Source organism: Chlorocebus sabaeus, chromosome 15, assembly GCF_047675955.1.
Source record: "Chlorocebus sabaeus isolate Y175 chromosome 15, mChlSab1.0.hap1, whole genome shotgun sequence".
NCBI lineage: Eukaryota > Metazoa > Chordata > Mammalia > Primates > Cercopithecidae > Chlorocebus > Chlorocebus sabaeus.
This window is the reverse complement of record NC_132918.1, coordinates 40,236,894-40,252,258: the sequence shown is the minus strand read 5'-3', so window position 1 is coordinate 40,252,258 and position 15,365 is coordinate 40,236,894. Positions and strand designations below refer to the sequence as shown.

Here is a 15,365-nt window from a genome sequence, read left to right as displayed (position 1 = left end):
TGTTTCATGAATTAAACTGAATACACAACCAAAGAGCTCAGCAGGATAATATTGTCATGGTTATAACAATAAGGGATCTCCTGCTGCCTGTCCTCTATACGTGTTCAAATAATTCTATTGATAAATAAGAATAGTAAGGCATTTTTATTTTTATTTATTTATTTATTTATTTTGAGATGAAGTCTCACTTTGTCACCCAGGCTAGAGTGCAGTGGCGCCACCTCGGGACACTCCAACCTCCGCCTCCCAGGTTCAAGCGATTCTTGTGCCTCGGCCTCCCAAGTAGCTGGGATTAGAGGGGTGTGCAACCACACCCAGCTAATTTTTGTATTTCTAGTAGAGATGGGGTTTCGTCATGTTACCCAGGCTGATCTCGAACTCCTGACCTCGAGTGATCCACCTGCCTTGGCCTCCCAAAGTGCTGGGATTACAGGCATGAGCCCCTGTGCCTGGCCAGCAAGGCATTTTAAAATTTTCTTTTCTTTTTCTTCTTCTTCTCTTTTAGGCAGAGTCTCGCTCTGTCGCACAGGCTGGAGTGGAGTGGAGTGGTGCACTCTTGGCTCACTGCAACCTCTGGCTCCCAGGTTTAAGTGATTCTTCTGCCTCAGCCTTCCGAGTAGCTGGGACTACAGGCATGAACCACCACGCCTGGCTGATTTTTGTATTTGTAGTAGAAACAGGGTTTCACTATGTTGGTTAGGGTGGTTTCGAACTTCTGAGCTCAAGTGATCTGCTCGCCTCAGCCTCCCAAACTGCTGGGATTACAGGCATAAGCCATCGTGCCCAGCCATTTCTTTCTTTAGTAAGAGATGAGGGCTCCCTATGTTGACCAGGCTGGTCTTGAACTCCTGGCCTCAAGCAACCCTCCTTCCTCACCCTGGCCTCCCAAAGTGTTAAGATTACAAGTGTGGGCCACCATGCCCCAGCCACCTAAGACATTTCTTTAGGTTAGGGGAGGCTGCATGATATAGGAAGTGCTGTCTTAGGTGCCAGAATTTCCGTGTTTGAGTCATGAGTGCATACAAGCTCTGTGACTTTGGGCAAATTGCTTACCTACTCTGAACCTATTTCCTCACCTAAAAATGGGATAATTATGCCTGCTTTATAACTTACAAGGTTTTTCTGAGGAGGAAATTTGACGATTACTGTGGAAACGCACTGTAAACAGCAGAGGATTTCTACCACTCACAACTGCACGTCAGAATCTAAGACCCATATTTTTTCACATTTAATGCCTCTGACCTGGGAGTTGTCTTGCACTTGATAGTGCATCACAGTTTAATCAGCAGCATGTTTTTCTTTTTTAATGGTATATGACATAATGGTGGCATCTTAGATTTGATGAAATACTGTGGCTGAGCGGTCTTAGGCAAATGACTTAAACCCTTTAAATCTCAGCTTTTTTCGCATTGCATTAGAGATAAAAGTACTTCATATAATTGCGATGAAGATTTAAAAAGATCAAGTATGCAAAGCACTTAATAAATGCTCAGTAAATACTAGTATGCCATTGCATTATTGCACAAATGTAAGTTATTATTAGTATAGAATTTGTGCAGTCTCTACAGGTCCTGCTCATATAATCCACCTTTGCCACCCCATTCTTGCAGAAGAAAATAGAGCCTTAGCAAATTTGCTTTGGAGAAACTGATCCCAAATTAAAACTGCATGATTGCTTGGAGTGTTAAGGCTAAATAGACCAGAGGTCTGTTTGGTGTCAGAGTGGTAAACTTTTTAAAACTGTTGTTTCTGCCACCTGGATGCTGACATTATTTTCACAGCAACCCTCCTGGGAACTCCCTTAGACTCTTTCAGACTAGGACCTCAGGTTGCACAATCTCTGTGAACATGGAGAACTTTTTGAGAACGTTGAGGCGGCAGCCTGAAAACAAGCAGGAGATTGCTTGCTTTGGGCGAGCTGCACCGCAGGCTTCCCTCAATAACCCTCCCAGCAATTTCTCCCGCACTGCGGTAACCAGACTCTGAGGCTCTAGTTTCCAGGAATTGGGGTTGGTAAACACATTACCCACAGTAAAGGCTTTTATTTTTGTTGACCTGCAGTGTAAGGATTTAATTTGCATGCTTTCTCCTGTGGAGGGAAGTGTGTGAATACTGCCAGTTGCTGCAGCTTGTGGATAGTGCTTTCAACTGAAAGCGCAGAAATCAAATCCTGCTGCTAACGCTCTGGTCTTACCTTCTGAGCCTGTGCCCCTGCACAGTGTAGGGAGCATGGGGGAGGGAGGAAAAGCATCCAGCAGGAAGCAGTGCTTGGAAGGCAAGGTTGTCCCAGGATGGTATGAAGAACCACTGATTTATCTGTAGTAGTGGAGTCTTCTTTATATTAATAACCATCTGGGGAGAAGTCCACAGTACCCTTGAAAATGGGTCTAGGATGCCAGCTTTTCTTTTCTTTATTGTTATTTTTTAATTAGTCCTCTGATTCTCTTAACCACTTCCCTTTCTACTGTCCTGTCCCCACATCCCCTTTTCTATTTCCTCTCTCAGTAAGTAAATATTTGATATTTAGATTATTTTTATGTCTTCTATTTATTGCCCTTCTAATACTAGATCTAAGTTTTATTTTTAAAAATCTTTTCAAACTTTTTATTTGGAAATAATTTTACTTATAAAAACGTTGCAAAAAACAGTACAGGGAATTTTCATAGACCCTTTACACAAATATTCCAAATATTAACTTCTTACATAACCAAATTTTTTAAAAGATGAAAAACATTGATAGGTAATGCATTTGCCTCGCTACAAATGAAAACAATGTAGGGTATTCATTTAGAGTTTTTATTCCTATACTTGTCCTCATTCATCCTGTCTTCACTGTCTTCCTCCTTTTTTACTGGCAACTATAAGAGTTGCTTTTGTGGTCTTTCAGTGTTTTATGGGTAAATATTAGCAAATAAGCACCTTTTCCCTTTCTTACAGAAATGGCAACATTATGTATACTGTTCTAAAACTTACTTTTCTCACCTAACATTATGTCCTAGAGACGTTTCCACATCAGTATGTAACATCCTCATGCCTTTTATCAGCTAAGTAATTTTCCATTGTGTGGATGTACTTATATTTTATTTATTATTTATTTATTTATTTATTTATTTTTGAGATGGAGTCCTGCTCTGTTGCCCAGACTGGAGTGCAGTGGCATGATCTCAACTCACTGCAACCTCCACCTCCTGGGTTCAAGTCATTCTCCTGCCTCAGTCTCCCGAGTAGCTGGGATTACAGGCATGTGCCACTATGCCTCGCTAATTTTTGTATTTTTGGTAGAGATGGGGTTTCACCATGTTGGCCAGGTTGCTCTTGAATGCCTGACCTTAGGTGGTCCACCCGCCTCAGCCTCCCACAGTGCTGGGGATTATAGGTGTGAGCCACCGTGCCTAGCCACCTCTATTTAACCACTTCCCTATTGATAGATCCTACTGTTTGGCAGGTTTTTTTTTTTTCTTTATTACTTGCAGTCGAATGCATCCTAAGTGATAACACCACTTGGCAAAGGGCAGAGGGTGAGTGTGGAGCCCTAGGAGGCCCCGTTAGTAGTAGAATGAATTTCACCAACTGTACGCATTGAATAACTCTCAGTGATCTTAGTTCTAATTGTTGGATTTAATTGTTGTGGATTGGAAGTAAGATGAAGGCAAGGTACTGGATGCATGAAAAAAAGGGGGTAGGCTTTATTATTGATTCATTAGAATCGGATTACAAAGAAATGAGTTAATACTTTCTCATAATGAAGAATCTTAAATTCCTATAAAAGGTACCCAGATACGGAGTGAGAGGAGTCAGATCTAACCCTGTAGAATAACAGATTCCTCAGGAAAAATGTGTTGCCCCCAGTACTTCCGGATGGAGTAACAGAATACTGAGTAGGGCTTTTCCTTGGCCTAGGAATTGGTGTCCAGGGCCTCAAGTTGAAGACAAAGGAGTCTTATATTCGTCACGTTCTACAGAGAAAGATGCCGAGAGCCTCTAAAAATTGAGACCAGTAAGCTTCCTCTGGGCCTAGTAAAATGAGGATTGGTTTAGCCAATCCCAGCCATCACCCCCATACTCTTTTCCATCTGTATAGGCCAAAAGCAGCTTGCAGAAGGGATGGGGATGGGGGTGGCCATGGGGGGTCAGCAGAGAAAGTGTTGGAGTTGTGAGCCATCAGTTGATGGGAGTGAGAGTGCTGTAGTTCTTCCTACCAAACTCCAAAGTTAAGGGAAGGGATTCCAGTGGGGTCACATGGCCTTATCCTAACTTTGACCCTCTTTCTTCCATCTCTTAAGGACCCGTGTGGTTACACTGGGCCTACCCAGATAATCTCCCAATCTAAAAATCCTTAATTTAACTACATCTGTAAAATCTTTTTTACCAGGTAAGGTAATATATTCACAGGTTTCAGAGATTAGGACCTGGGCATCTTGAGGGGCCACTGTTCAGCCCATTGCAGTCATATTTCCCTGATTGGACATGGACTTGGGCAATGGACTTGTTGAACTGCCTTCCACCTACCTGAGCAGGGCAGGGAGAACTGGAGAGAGATGATGGAACTGAGAGGGGATGGTGGTGGAGCAGACACCACTGACAGGTGAGATACAGATGTGAAAGTTCCCAGAAGGTTCAGAAAGCTGCCCACTAGGTGAGGGGGACCCAAGAAGCAAGAGGCTCTGGGCAGGACTGCTAAGGATAGGAGCTAGGGGCTGGACTAGGTCGCCAGGTGCCAGATCTCCCAAGTCAGGAAACCCTATTCCCAAGTCAGGAATAGGAGAGAGAGCAGAACATCACTTCTCCCTGTGTCAAGCCCCACAGTCATAGCCTGGCTGGATCTACCTCACACAGTTGTCACCAAAGTATTAAATTATGAGAAAAGCTTAATACAGTGGTGAGCAGTAAGACCTCAGAAGGTGTCAACTGACACTGTTACTTTTTGCTTGGCTACACCTAAGCAAACATTTTTTGAAAACTGTGTACCTACTGAACACCCTTCAGTTGACATCTAAAATTTTTGTTACAGATTTATACAGTATAATAGTAAAGGATGTAATTTCTGGCACGTAGCAGTTATTAACATTTTAAATTAAAACTGCTACATTGGGACCAGTGCAGTGGCTCATGCCTATAATCCCAACACTTTGGGATGCTGAAGTGGGTGGATTGCTTGAGTCCAGGAGTTCAAGACTGTGTGGGTGACATGGTGAAACCCCATGTCTATAAAAAATAAAAACAAACAAACAAAAGTCACCTGATATATTGGTCTTTTAAATATATCCAATAGAATGTAAATGCCACAATGATTTGATGTCTGCTATCCTTATTTTAAAAGCTCATGAAGTTTTTCTTTAATATAAATGCTCTTCTGTAATATTCAAACTAGGACATTTTATTTATTTACTTTTTCTCCTTGAACTCATATTTTCATTCGACTACCCCAAATAATTTCATTCTAACTTAATACCTTTTAGGCTTGGAAGTCTTTTGATTGTCCTATTGTATTTTCTGCAACAAATGTATGTGTGTAAATAAAAGTTTTAGTTTTATTTCCTGTGACCATAAGGCTCTGTTAAAATCATAATTTAGATAGGTTTTGTGTACAATTGATCAAAATAACAAATATATTACAAATTTTGATAAACACATACTAAAACATTAACCTTGTACTGGAAATAAATTGTTAGTAATATAATTTTTCCCACTCATTTAGTTATCTGGGTGAATATTATTTATAGAATGAGACAAGGCTGAACAATTACTTTCCCCTTTTTATTTTTGTTGATATAAGAAACAAGCATATTTACTCACATATAGAAGTAGATGGAAGTGGAAGGAGTTTTGCCACAGTGATGGTACGCAACTCTTTGAACTCTACACATTTCAAGGAATACTATAAAAAAAAACACTGGGAAATAAACTGCAAGCCAGATTACAAAAGCAGCCATGTTATTATTTAAATTGCCTGGACCTGATAGAATTGGTTTATCTACTCCACCTGGTAAGAAACCAGGATTAGCTGAGGCATGTGCTGAGGGCAACTCAGCTGTGAAAGGTGAGAACCATAAGCACATGCCCAGTTGCAAAATATTAACAGAATATGTTTGAATTTTTTCTCCCTTATTATCCTTTTGTCATCTAACATAAAACGTGTTCAAAGTATTTAACTTTCTTGGTACTTAAGTTACAGGATAGCAAAGGGGGAGCGTGAATCTGCCGTGAGAAAAAGGAACATTACCCAAGAAAAACAAAAGGACTTTGCATCCACCCCTGGATTTGTGTGTTTTGGTTGTGTGTCAGGTATGTAGGCAAAGTATGGCTTTCCTTTTGTCTTTCTTTGGAGATGTATGGCTTAAGGACATGTGTATGGTGCCATGCTGGACCCCTATTAACTTCACTAGAGATGACACCGGGTTCAAGAGGCTCATGAAGAGACCCAGAGCCAGCAAATGAGACACAGGGCATTATTAGTGGGGAAATGTACATATAGAGCAGTCCAGTGGCAACAGGATGGGCAAGAGATCTGCAGCCGCTCGCAGAAAGCAAGTAGCTTATATAGCATTTTCACTTAGCACTCCCCCTAACAATCTCCACCTGGCAACCTTACTGTTAACCCAAAAGACAAGACCTTGATTGTTCTGTACAGCAGGTGTTCCACAGGACTATCCAGGGGCTCAGGTGTTCCTTATAGATAAGAATGACTCTCCTGGTTGGCCATTCCTGAATACCTTAGCTCAGAATTCCGAACAAATATTCTGATGCACCTACCATACAGGGTCATTCTCAGGGTCCATGCTATAAGGTTTGTGCTCTGTGTCCCCACCCAAATCTCATGTCGAATTGTAATCACCACATGTTGAAGGAGTGTCCTTGTGGGAAGTGATTGGATTATGGGGGGCGGCCTTCCCCCTTGCTGTTCTCGTGATAGAGTTCTCATGAGATCTGATGGTTTAAAAGTGTGGCATTTCCCACCCACCCCTTCCTGCCTTGTGAAGAAAGGGCTCGCTTCTCCTTTGCCTTCCACCATGGTTGCAAGTTTCCTGAGGCCTCCCCAGCCATGTGGAACTGTGAGTCAATTAAATCTCGTTTCTTTGTAAATTATTCAGTTTCAAGTAGCTCTTTTTAGCAGTGTGAAAATGAACTAATATATGCATCTACCATACATATGGGTGCCAAGTTGACAAGAGGTAGACTGCTGTGGCTTCGATATATGTCAAATTGACTAGGCTGAAGTACAGTGCCTAGACTTCCCTTTCCTATGTTTCTGTTCAGGTGCACCACAAGAGAGAGTCTTGGGGGATTTGGAGGCTGAAAGTGAAGCAGCAGCCATGTTGTAGTTCACGTGGGTTGTCATTTACCTGCCAGCTCACCTCCTGGTGAGAGGTAGCAGCTGGATCTGCAATTGCGGCACCTTTCCCTGGATCCTTCTTTAGTTTTTCTGACTCCTGGGCATGTATGTGTGTTTAGCTACACGACAAGAGAACTTGGCTTCTCCAGGACACCCATACCATTAAGGTCAGAGGCAGCAGGAACTGACACAGGTTTTAGCTGGCTTTGTGAGCTCTGGATGTGCTTGTGGGTTCCAGCTCGTTCTTGCTGTCCCTCACTTTCCACCTGCCTTTCCCTCTTGATTGCCTCTCCAGCATCAGACTGGAAGAGAAGAGCCTCACAGGAACCATTAACCAGCTCCCATAATTGCAGGAGGTCCAATTCCTATAACAAATCCCATCTTAGTGGTTCCGTTTCTTTGATAGAATACTAACTAATATAGTAAATTATAAAAACAAATTTAATATGCTATTTAAAAAATTTATAATAATACAGTACAATTTGTAGCTAACATTGTAAGTTATTTTACTGGGGAAGCTACTTGTTTGATAAGGGCATGGTACTCCTATAATTAAATGTGGAAGCACATAGAAATCCTGGTATTCTGTCTTGAAGAGTAATTATATTTGAATTTAGCATAATAATTTGAAATAATTTTATTTCTTTGGATGTTATAATCAAACCTCTTCAATTTATTTAATAAAAGAGAAAGGTAAATATGGCTAAAAACTAATTGCTATAATAGCTAGCATATAATTTTATTTTTTATTAATAAAATAAAATATTACACACTTTAAGATGAAGTAGATGATTTTACTTTAATTAAAATCTTTAATAATAAGATCTGTTTTAACAGAACTTAACTATTGAATCTGAGAAGATGTTATGCATAGGTTAATTTCAGTGTGTCTTAAAAATCTGATTGATCCGGAAAATATTCTTATGTTTAAAAGAATTAGCATCACTAAATTCTACTTTGGTTGCTCAAGTTTGCTTTTCTTTCCAGCTAATGACAAATTCTAGGGATGAGTATTGAGAATGACAGAAAATATTTGCTGGTGTTTAAATATAGGGAAAAACTATTTTTAGCTCTCAGAATTTCTAATTGAGCTCTGCTTTGCTATTGCAAAATTCTCCCCTGGATAATTCACCCTTTGAAAATAAACAGGTTGATTTTAAAAATGGACAAGAGATACAAAGAATTCACAGAAAAAGAATGCAAATAGCTTACACTAATAAAGAAAATGCTTAGTTTAATTCAAAATATGAGAAATGCAAGGCAAAATTACACTGAGAGAAGCTGAACTCACAGAGGTGAGAGGGAGAGGCATGGGGTTTGCTATGGGTTAGTAGATAATGGAGACTGATTAGACATGAGATTTGGAGCTTGGGATTCAGGAGACAGGAGCACAGTGACCTCAAAGTGGCAAAGACGAATGAAAAGGACACCTCCTCCAAGTGTTAGTGATGAGGGAGACAAAACAGCCACCCCCTAAGATGGCTAAAAACAAAACTCAAGACAAGAAAAAATTAATAAAAAATGCTCTGCTGAGATGTAAAACTCGCAAAAATTCAAAAGTTAGATCACTGTTGACAAGACTGGGAAAATTGAAACTCTCTTACATTGCTGGTGGGAAGGCAAAATGGTAGAACCCCTATGGAGGAGATTTGACAAAGATCTAGGGATATTACTTATATATTTACCTATTATCTGCTCTGAAGCAGAGGATGGCAGTTTGTGCCCTGTACAAAGATGCCAGAGCGCAGGACGGAGGAGAAAGTCACAGCCTGGCAAGGAAGGGGCCTTGTGAAACTCCTCTGTAATTAGAATAATTTTCTGTAATTTGCACAGAGGCTCTGTATGTGCTAGTCCCAGGTTGTACATGCCTACCATCCTTCTCCCAGTTCATCACCTTCCCAGTAGCAGGGCTTTGGGGATCTGCTGATAGGAACCCCGAATCATCTGTGGTTGTGGACCCCGGGGGCTTTGTGATGATTGTGGAAGTGGGAAGTCTTTCCCATACAGTCTATTCGGTCACATTCAGAGGGCAGCAAATCATGGAGACTCAGGAAACACAGAATGTAATAATCTCCATCTTATTCTCCCTTTTCCCCTTTAAACTCTTAAGCACTCACTACAAACTTAGATGCTTTCAGCAACTTGGAAATTATGCATGAGTCCATTTAACAATTTAGATGTACAACCTTATTACAGAAATATTTTTAGAACTATTTTCCTGACTGTAAAAATGATACATGTTCATTTTTTAAAACAGACTGCAAGTTTTTGTGAATAAAAAAAAACAATTCTACCACTCAGAATGAGTATCATTAACATTCTGGTGTTCTCTACCTATCTCCTTTGTGCGCATCAGTATCTATACAACTATATTTGAAAATATTGGGCACAATCTGTATTGACAGTTGTACATCTTGCTTTTGTTAAATCTTTGAAAACATTATTTGTTTTTGTTTTTGATGGTTGAAGAGTGCTACTCAACTAAAGTTATTACAATAATAGGAAAGGTTCTGTGCTAGGCTTTGGACATACAGTGTGAGTGCGTGTATGCATGGTTATATTCTCCGGTTTGTTCCTAGAAGTAAAGAAATAATAAGTATTTTCTCTGCCCTCTCGGACTTTCCCATCTAGTAGAAGAGATAATGCATGTATGTAATTAACTTCAATACAGTGGCAGTATTGTATAATAAATCACGAATTCCTCAGAGATAACTCTGAGATGGGATGAATTTACATATGCATATTTTGGGCACTTTTTCTGTTCTAGTTGTTGACGCTGAACAATAATCTTGAAGCTTCCTCCAGTCTGCAAATAAACAATTTCTGCTTTTCAAATACAGAAATCATTGAAAGGTTTGGTAAGCTCACGACAAAGGGGTGTTGGAATCAGCAGAATTTGTCTCATTTTCATTGTTCCTCACCCCTGAAAGGCTACTCTTCTAATGGTCTGTTTTGTCAGAAGCAATTAGCTTCCTGGGTAGCTAGGCTACCTGTCTCTGGAATGTGGGTGAGGAATAGATGAGATGTTCAAAGAGAGAGAAGAGGCTTTGCTCCTCCATTTTGATGTGCCATGGGAAAACACTAATTTAGAATAATTAGAGCTAAGTAATGGAGAAGCCGTAATGGGACGTTAGCCATGCCTGTGACACAACAGGAGGTTGCCCCTGTTAATAAGCAGATAAGACCCAGTCTCCAGTAATTCAGAGTCTTAACTGTGAATTCCCATATGAAAAGTTAGACTCTCAGATAGGAGGGGACGAGGAGATTATAGGTGGACCTACAATAGGTGAATGTACCCTCTTCAGAGACAGAATTCTAGGTTGTATGTGTCTCCTGGTGTGTTTCATGTAATTTTCTTCTGTGCCTGATTGTTATTTTTTAAATGTATAATCCAAAGAGAATTTGGGCACATACACACATTTTTATTGAATGCCCAAATAGTAAGAAGGCTTCAGTATCATGTTGTTTTGGCTACATTTTAAAAATAGGTAACACTGTTATTCTACTAGACTGAGCATTAAGGCCTCTTTCTTTTAGGGCTCTTGCTATGCCTGAAGGTTGGTGTCCTTTCAAAATTCATATTTGGAACTTGACCCCCAAGGTGATAATATTAAGAGATGGGGCCTCTGGGAAATGATTAGGTCATGAGGACTCTGCCCTCATGAATGGGATTCATGCCCTTATAAAAAAGGCTTGAGGGAATGAGTTCATCCCATTTTTTTGTCTTTTTGCCACTTGAGAACACAGAGTTAATGCCTTTCTTCTATGTGAGGACACAAGGAGATTGTGGCTTTTTTTTTTTTTTTTTTTTTTTTTTTTGAGACTGAGTTTTGCTTTTGTCGCCCAGGCTGGAGTGCAATGGTGTGATCTCAGCTCACTGCAACCTCCGACTCCTGGGTTCAAGCAATTCTCCTACCTCAGCCTACTGAGTAGCTGGGATTACAGGCATCTGCCACCATGACTGGCTAATTTTTGTATTTTTAGTAGAGACAGGGTTTCACCACGTTGGCCCGTCTGGTCTCGAACTCCTGACCTCAGGTGATCCACCAGCCTCGGCCTCCCAAAGTGCTGGGATTACAGGCTAAAAGCAGAAAATCAACCTTTACCAGACACTGTATCTGCTGTCACTTTGATCTTGGACTTTCTGGCCTCCAGAGTTGTGAGAAATGTTTCTATTATTTATAAATTACCCAGTCTAAGTTATTTTGTTATAACAGGAGAAGGGACTGAGACAGTCCTATATAGGGATTTTACACTGAGTGAGTGAGACCTCTGCTCCCACTGCTTCAGCCAGTGATGTCAGAACCAAAGATTCCTCAAGGCCCAGGCTGCCATAGAGTGGGAGAGAAGTCCTGCGTAGTGCTGGGACTTCTCCACATGAGACAGAGATTTGGTTCAGGGTGCTTATTGTGTACCCAAGCATCTGCCAGTACATGTGAGTGGAAGGCTGTTTCTGTGAGTCCCTGTTTATGACCCCACAGAAGCAAATCAATTACATTCTCATCTTTGTCAAGATGCAGCATCTCATGACAATTCTGTATCTTTAGAGTATATTCTTGGACCATTCCTACTTGACATCCAAATCTAGCCCTGTCTCTGGCCCTCTTCTCCTCCATTTCATCCTTTCACATCCCTGTTGACTTCAGATAGCTATAGTAGTCTTCTGGTTACTTTTCTCTCTGGCCTCAGATATACCTCCACTGTGCAGTTGCTGTGTTTTGCCCTCTGGATTGAGGTTCTTCAGGATGGTTGCTGGTGTTTACTATTTTCCCTTGGCCACAACTCTCTTAGGAGTGGTGACCCCGGTAGAGAGTTTCCAGATCTAGCTTCGTCCTAGCCCCTGGCCCTAGGATGTTGGGAGCAACTGCTCCTCACACTTCCTCATACCCCCCTAGAAACTAGAGCGACTTATGATTTGCCATTTAATCACAATGGAAGGTACATGTTGGACGTCAAGAGACAAAGGCCAAAGGGTTTTGCATATCAAATGTAATATCTCAAGAATATTCAGGTATTACCAGCCCCATTTCCATTCCCTGCTTGAAGATGAGACTCAATTGTCTGAAGCGGGTGAGGCCTTGATTTGCTTCCTTGGTGATTTGGGCAGACAACCAAGGAGTCATTTATACCTTTATAGCTGAGGCTCTGCAGACCCAACCGGCTACCCTTTCAGAAACTGGAGATGGTATTCTAGTGCTTTCTGTCTTCCCCTGAAGAGCTTTCAGACTTTTGGTAAATTTGCCTACACTCACTACCCATGAAGAAATGAACTGTTGGTTCATAGTGATTTTTATTTTACTTTATTTGGGAAGGAAAGCCCTCCCCCAACCTTCCAGCAAGGATTTGCATACGTTATTTATTTTCCCTCAGCACAGATATGCAGACATTTTACAGGAGAGTATCCAAGCCTTACTTGGTATTCTTTAAGCAAGAGGATCACGATTGTACTGGTACCTCCCATTCCTGAAAGAAGGAAATCATGTCATGGAAAGGGCTGGTCAGTCCAACTCCAGGTGGAGATTTTCTGGAGGATGCCCCCAGCAGCATCTGCTCCCAGTGTTCTGTTCAATACTCCTGGGGCTTCCGAAGGATGTCAACAAACAGGCAAAGTCCTTAGGATTTTCCTTATACACTCACGTGGAAAAAGCAGACTAAGATAGATCAGGTTTCATCTTGAGAAGAGCTTTAGTGAATTTACACCTGTTCACGGGACACCCTTCCATAATAGCTTAATCCTATGTAGAAAATGATATTCTTGGTCTTAGGACCAAGGAATTTTTTTTTGTAGCAACTTAAGTTATTATGGCTTTATAATGACAAAAGCAATAATATGCTTTCCTTCCTACAGAGAGACAAGGCAGTGAGCCCCCGTCAGACAGTTGTGAATTGTCATCATCAGGTAGATAATCCGTTTACACTATTTGGTCTACCCCGTTTTCACCTCTAGATTTCACAAAACATATTTATCTAGGGGGTGCAATGTGTGGAATGTTTTTGTGCAAAGTTACTCTGGTTCATTTGGAGAGAAGAACTGACTCTTTTGATCCATGTGCTACTCTGCTGCCAGATTGAGCTCTCTAAGGGAGAAATCTATCTGACCATGTCAGCCTCCTGCTTAAATATTTTTTTGGAGTTTCCCTTAGGTTTTAGGATGAAATCCCAAAATCTTTGATTTGATCATGGACTATCCCTTTCAGCCTACTTACTCTCTGATAACTCTTCAGGTTGCCCTCTGGGTTCTAGTCATACCTACTTTTTTTTTTTAAGTTAACATTTATGAGCATGTTTGCTACCACTTGTTAAACACTGAGCATTCACCCTTTCCCTTTAAGAACCCAGCTTGGTATTTGTACTGCTGGCTTCTGCTCACATACAGTTGGGCCAGGACTGAGTTATGTAGCTACACCTTGCAGCACAGGAGCCTGGGAAATGTATTCTGGGAGGTTGTGTGTCCAGATGAAAACTTCTAATACTACTATAGTAATATAGAAGAAGGGAAATGAATATTTGGGTGTAATTTTCATTCTTTCACAGTGAATAAGAATTTTAAAATCACTATAGAGTCTATTTTGGACATATTTGTGCTGGGTTAAAATCAACATAGGGAGTGTTAAATATTTAGTTTATTAAATAGTGATTTATTTTATAGACTCTAAAGTCTTTACATTAAGAAGTATCCAGCCTGGCCAACACAGTGAAACCCCATCTCTACTAAAAATACAAAAATTAGCCAGGCATGGTGGTGTGTGCCTGTAATCCCAGTTACTCAGGAAGCTGAGGCAGGAGAATTGCTTGAACCTGGGAGGCAGAGGTTGCAGTGAGCTGAGATTGCGCCATTGTACTCCAGCCTGAGTGGCAGAGTGAGACTCTGTCTCAAAACAACAACAACAAAAACAAAACAAAACAAAACAAAAAAACAAAATACTGGATGGAATAAATAATCTGTCAGCGTATGTATTATTGAGTCAATTTGGTGGAGCAATAGGAGAATGGTTTGTCAGAGAAGAGTTTCTGGAAGAGGAGGCATCTGACCTGATTTTTGAAGCATGTGTAGGAGTAAGTCAGCAAAGATGAGCAAAGGCATGTCAGAGCATTTTAATTTCTTCAACTAAAGAAGAAAGAAAGGAGCCGAGTTTCAGAGTCAGGAGTTCTTCTACTGTGCAGAAATTCCTGTGGACTAGGACAACAAAAAGATGAAAGGACTGAGGGAAGAGCTCTGGAGTCAGGATGGTTCTGCAGTGTTCAGTGGGCTAATGGACAGGACGACTCCAATGAGGTCTAACCCCTCTGGAGTCTGCACTACCCAGCATGCCTCGGATTTGGATGCCATCTTGATTTCATAAAACCTAAGCTTTTACTCTGCAATCGACACATCTCCTCTTTTATAGTGAATACGAGAAAGGAGGAGTTGTTTTGTAGCAACTTTTCTGATACTCATCTATTCTGTGATACAAGGGAAATCTATTTAGGCTTTGTGGGGAATTCTTGATTTTAATTTCAAGACTCTTCTACAGGTGCATAGGATCTATTAGTGTATAAGTTTATTTTAAATCAAAATGGAAAATAAAAAATGCTTTTTGAAAATAGTCCAGTTGTTTTCCAATAATGTTAAGCTCAATTGATTTTTCCTATCAAGGTCTTGCCTATTGAATGACTCCTTTTGTAACTGTCAGAAAAATGCAATGTGCTGAAGGAAAGAAAGAGTTTCATAATTATATATGTCATAAAATAAAATTTTCCACTCCTGAGAGACTCCTGGATGAGCATATTTACATCTAGAAATCAAAGGTCAGAAAGTTTCATTAAATATATTCCTATTTTTAAATTATAACAAAGGGAATTTGGTTAGAATTCTTTTGTCCTGGAGTATTTGACGGGTAGAGAGTATGGGTAGGGAAAACCCTGTGCTGTTCACTGCGTTAAAATGCTTTGTGAATTTTAACTTCTCTTTCCAGAGAGTGCAAAATAAGTGGGTGGAGGTGAGGGAGGGGAGCAGTATGCGCAATCTTGAGATAGAAAACCAGTTGAGCCC

The 15,365-nt window shown here is 40.6% G+C and overlaps 1 long non-coding RNA gene across 2 annotated transcripts in view; it reads left to right on the top strand.

The window, feature by feature from the left end:
• The window catches only part of LOC103241476 (uncharacterized), a 229,085-nt gene that overhangs the window by 78,448 nt on the left and 135,272 nt on the right, over positions 1 to 15,365 (top strand). For both annotated transcript variants that reach the window (XR_005241875.2, XR_012095568.1), the window contains exon 4: positions 6,170 to 6,285. This is a non-coding gene — a long non-coding RNA (uncharacterized lncRNA). The remainder of the gene's footprint in view (positions 1 to 6,169; positions 6,286 to 15,365) is intronic.